This window comes from Pan troglodytes, chromosome 6 (assembly GCF_028858775.2).
Source record: "Pan troglodytes isolate AG18354 chromosome 6, NHGRI_mPanTro3-v2.0_pri, whole genome shotgun sequence".
Classification (NCBI taxonomy): Eukaryota; Metazoa; Chordata; class Mammalia; order Primates; family Hominidae; genus Pan; species Pan troglodytes.
The window spans coordinates 97,822,870-97,827,758 of NC_072404.2; the positions used below are offsets into that span (position 1 = coordinate 97,822,870).

The window sequence follows — 4,889 nt, forward strand, 5'->3', positions numbered from 1 at the left end:
GGCTCCCTTCCCTCCTGCCTCCTGCAGCTCCTCTGACCCCCAAGATTGAACCCTGGCTGGGGCTAGGTAGCAGGACAGCCCCTCAGATGAGGTCAGCAACATCGAGGGAGATTTCCTCAATGGAGGTATTGTAGAAGATCTCTATTTCTTGAAGAGTCCTCTTGTCTTCTTCTGTCACCACGTTAATAGCCACACCCTTACGGCCAAACCGTCCACTTCAAACAGTTCTATGGATATAGTTTTCCCTGTTGGTCGGAAGGTCATAGTTGATGACTAAAGAAACCTGCTGCACATCAATGCCTCTGGCCTATGTCAAGAAAGACAACTCTTCAGCATGTGCACCAGAGGACAATCTATCCCGAAGGGAAGACACTTAGGTATCTATGTAGGCAGCCAAGGAAGGCGGAGGAAATAAGCATCCCTGTTCCTCAAAGACCTTAGGCATGCCAGATTCTATTCCAAGTTGCTACTTTCCGGAGAGGGGCACTAGATGTCTTCTTGGAGAGGGAATCGCCTTGGATAGGAATATGTGTTTTAAAGCAAGAAAGAATGGAATCAGTTAGGTGAATCCTCTGGGCATTTATCAAATGATTTTAAAAGTCAATCTTGTCTTTTTGGAGTCCCTGAGTTAAACACTTTATTGTCAGGCAAGGGCATGAAGGCCATGGGAATCACCATGTTGGGTGGACCCAGTTTCTAATGGCCTGCATTTGCATATCAAAGTTTGCCTACCTGGCTCTCAACATATCTCCCTATGTGTAGAACATCCAGGGCGCCCTGCATTTGCATATTAAAAGGCTACAGTGGGAGAGCCAGCTTTTTTGCAGCTATGTCAATGACATGCCTGGTCAAACCAATCCCCTGAGCCCTATGCAAACCAGACATTGCCTCATCCAGCCTCTGCATATATACCTAGCTGGTATCTGCGTCAGGTGAGGACTTCCTCTTTTGGCTTTGGAGCCCCTCTCCCTCTCTCTGTACAGGGAAACTTCTTCCTTCTGTCTTCTCCCTTCCTTCTTGCCTATTAAACTCTCTGTTCCTTAAAACCAAAAAAATAAAGAATAAATAAATAAACACTTTATTGTCTTTAAGTCATCAATCATTTCTCAATTCAAATGCTAATTACTTTTCAAACAGACCCTTTCTGGAAGAGTTAAATCTGCCACTATTATGATTCTGAGAGAATTCATGGTTCTGTTTCATGGGTACAGGCAAGTAGAAGACACGTTAATGTACCAGCATACAAGTTATTTTCTACTCCTAAGAGCTCTAGGAAGAAATAGAAGGAATACGAGGCACATCTCTTTCTTTGTTAATGGTTTTATACAGTGTCTGTTACCTTGCAAGAACTCAATAGTTTATATCTTGAACAGATGAGCATGCAAACAAACATGAATTTGGTCTCCACTAGAAATACTGCAATGGTTACCAAGGGCCAATAGAAACAAAAGGTGCTTTTACTGATTACTTAAGCCATTTATTTATCTTACAATGAAATTTTACATAATTTACTTCAGGTACCATATGAAAAGGGAATTTTAAAATTGTCTTATTTGACCCTGTTATTCACCCCAAACAGGACAACTTAGCTCACACTAATGTATGTTTGTTCTTCAATAAGTTGTTGTTTTTTTTTGAGACAGTCTCAATCTGTCACCCAGACTGGAGTGCAGTGGCACGATCTCAGCTCACTGCAACCTCCCACTCCTGGGTTCAAGGGATTCTCTTGCCTCAGCCTCTCAAGTAGCTGGGACTATAGGCGCGTGTCACCACGCCTGGCTAATTTTTGTATTTTTGGTAGAGATGGGGTTTCACCATGTTGGCCAGGCTGGTCTTGAACTCCTGGCCTCAAGTGATCTGCCCCCCAACCTTGGTGTCCCAAAGTGCTGGGATTGCAGGTGTGAGCCACAGCATCTATCCAATAATAGGTTTATGTAAGATCAGATGAACTTAAGATTACTCTAATTCTAGGCTATTTCTAGACTGTTGCTTAAGTAGATAGATGGGTAGTTTCCCAGGTTAGATGCTGGAATGCTTGTGGTGGGCACATTTTAATTCAATATTTGGGAGGAAAACGTGAGAGTAAACACACATCCTGACAGCCGAGAGAGCTGGTACTGGAAGGAATAAATGTTACCCAAAACTTCTAAATTCTGGACTGCTACTTTTACATCTTTATCTCTCCATACATTTCTCTCCCCTTGAATGGGTCTCTTCATCATCCTTTTTAAACCTAAACATCTACTCTCTATTTGTTTGTAGGCATTTAGATTGTTTATCTTTCTAAATCAACTGACCTATTTCCTCACATGGTGGATACTTCTAAGAGCTAGAGAAATAGATGACTTGGCAAAATTTGAGACTGGGATTTTCAAAAGGTTTGCCAGATCAATGTTCCAGATCAATTTTAACTCCTTATCTTGCTGAACTTGGACCTGTTGCCATTCTTCTTAGAGGGAGAGGAACTAATGTGTAGTGCTTAAATTCATAGACTCAGTGCTTGAGTTTGAATCACACGCATTTTCTAGCTGTGTGAGCTTAGGCAAGTAACTTAACTTTTCTGTGTCTTTTCAGTTTCTAAGCAGAGTTTTGTAAAATGGAGTTCATAATAGTACCCATATCAGTGGATAGAAAATTGTATTAAATAGGTCAATTTGTGTAATACTTTTAGAACAGTCTCTGGCATACCATAAACACTCAAAAAGTGTTAGCTACTTTTTATTGTCCTGTGTCTGTATCCCTGTAGCCTTAAAGGAAAATGTGTTCCTTGTGGCAGCCAGGACTCCCTCTCATGGCATTGTAAGTTTCTAGCAGGGCAGGAGAGAAGGGGAGCCTAAACACACACTCACTTGGGTGTACTTTGAGGTGAGGAAACTCTAGTGGACCCTTTTCAGTTTTTAATTTTCCCATTCCCATAGCGATGACTAGCAAATTTCTAGGAAAATTAAAAATAATTTTTCATCAGTACAATTTGATATTTTTATTTGGTCTAATCCATTTTAAAAAATGGCTGAAAGTAAGATAATGCACAACAGATAGAGTTTTACTTTTCTCACAACCTAGGGAATCTAGAGTATTGGTTCAGTGGCTCAGGGGTGTCAGCACTTTGACTCTGAGATTCTTGTGGCCTTTTCCTCATGTTTGTTGCCTCTTTGTCTGTTTGCTTCTGCCTGAGAAAACAAAAGCTTACTCAGAACTACCCTTCCCACCTCCCTCCCTCCCCTCATACCCAAGAACTTTCTGCTAAAGTTCTCATTGGCTAGAAATGGGGCATCTGCAAACCCCAACTGCAAGGGAGCTTGGGAAAGTGGTGAATAGAGTAGTCAGAATTGGTCTAAACAGATCATGCTCTTTTGCTTGGAACTGGGCACTGACTCTGAGCATTCTTAGGCATCTGTTTTCAAATAAAATGTGGGGAGGGATGGGCATTAGCCAGACCATTAGCAATGTCTTCTATAGTAGCTTTCATACTGGTTAATCTTGCCTGTCTCAGTGGTAAGCACTTTTACTTGAATTATATTCATTATTAATAAACAATAGTATAAATAGGTACCCCTTTTTACAGTGCAGAAAAATGAGGCAGCTAATAGGTGGTGAAGATGGGATTCAGGCTAAGGCCATCTGATGTCACGCTAGTGCTAACCCCCACCTGTCCATGCAATTATATTAGAGCTAGAGGCAAAGTGATTACCTGACCCCTCCTTGAGAAAATGAAATGTGATTTGTCAGGCTATTACTAGACAGAAGAATCTCTGGAGTCTTTTATATGAGAATCCTGAACATTGAACTATGTGTCATAGCAAGTGACCCAGAATCTCTGAGAAGCACAGCCTCCCTTCTGAGCCCCTAGGTATATTCCTCTCTGTCCTCATTTGAGGAACTCTATTTTGATCTCTTTTATCCTTCTGCCTGGGATCTCTTTCTCTGTCAATTTATGGCAAGTTCCAGTAAAATATAACTCCTACAGTGTGGGTGACCCTGCACATTCTTTGACTTGTGAGAATTACCCTTATGTAATGAAATCTTTTCAAGAAACACTCACACACAATCAGCGTGCCTCCTTTCGGTGTAGGGAGGAGCACAAGGTTCACCAAGGATGTGGTCACATATTTTCCACTCTGATTGCACTTATACCTGGTTTGAGGCCTAATTATGCCATCAGCTCTGGCCCAGATGTCTGGCTATGCAGCTGCAGGGAGAGTTGGTGCTGGGCTCACTTACAGGGAATTTAGTGGACTTTCACAGAGAATATCAAGGAGCTCCTTGTTTAGACTAGAGAAATGCTAGGGCTTCTGTTTTATTTTCACTCTTTTTTTGGCAGCGGCAGGCCTGGGTATACATTGGGGTAAGCAAAGTAAAGTATGATGCTCTAGCACCTGGCAGTTTGTACTGGGGAAGAAGACACTTTTCCTTGTAATGTCTCCCCTCCTCCACCAAAACATATTTCTAACAGTGGTTTTTCTCCTTTCCAATCTTCAGCCCAGAAGTGAAAAGCCATTCTGTATACTGGACAAGTCATTAACACTTCAATGTAAGGATTATCTGGTCTACTCATAAATTCTCAGAATCTGGGAAAGTGTCAGGGCAGCTATGGAGACTTTAGTAACTACCTCTAGAGCAGGGGGGTCAGCAATGTTTTCTTGTAAAGGGCCAGATAGTAAACATTTTGAACTTGCTGGTCATATGCTTTCTGTTGACTCTATGGTTGTAACTCAAATGCACTCATAACAATCTGTAAATGAATGAGCATGGCTGTGTTCACTTGTGAACTTTGAAATTTGAATTTCACATAATTTTCAAATGTTGTAAAATATTCTTCTTCTTTTTTTCTCAACCATTTGAAAATGAAAAAAAAAAACATTTTTATCTCATGGTTCATACAAAAACAG

At 41.2% G+C, this 4,889-nt stretch overlaps 1 non-coding gene across 1 annotated transcript; it reads right to left on the reverse strand.

The window, feature by feature from the left end:
* Nucleotides 1-381: 381 nt before the first annotated feature.
* On the reverse strand, nt 382-521 carry LOC112209896 (small nucleolar RNA SNORA67). The gene has a single exon (XR_002944885.1). It is a non-coding gene; the product is annotated as a small nucleolar RNA SNORA67 (small nucleolar RNA).
* Between the last annotated feature and the right edge of the window lie 4,368 nt (nt 522-4,889).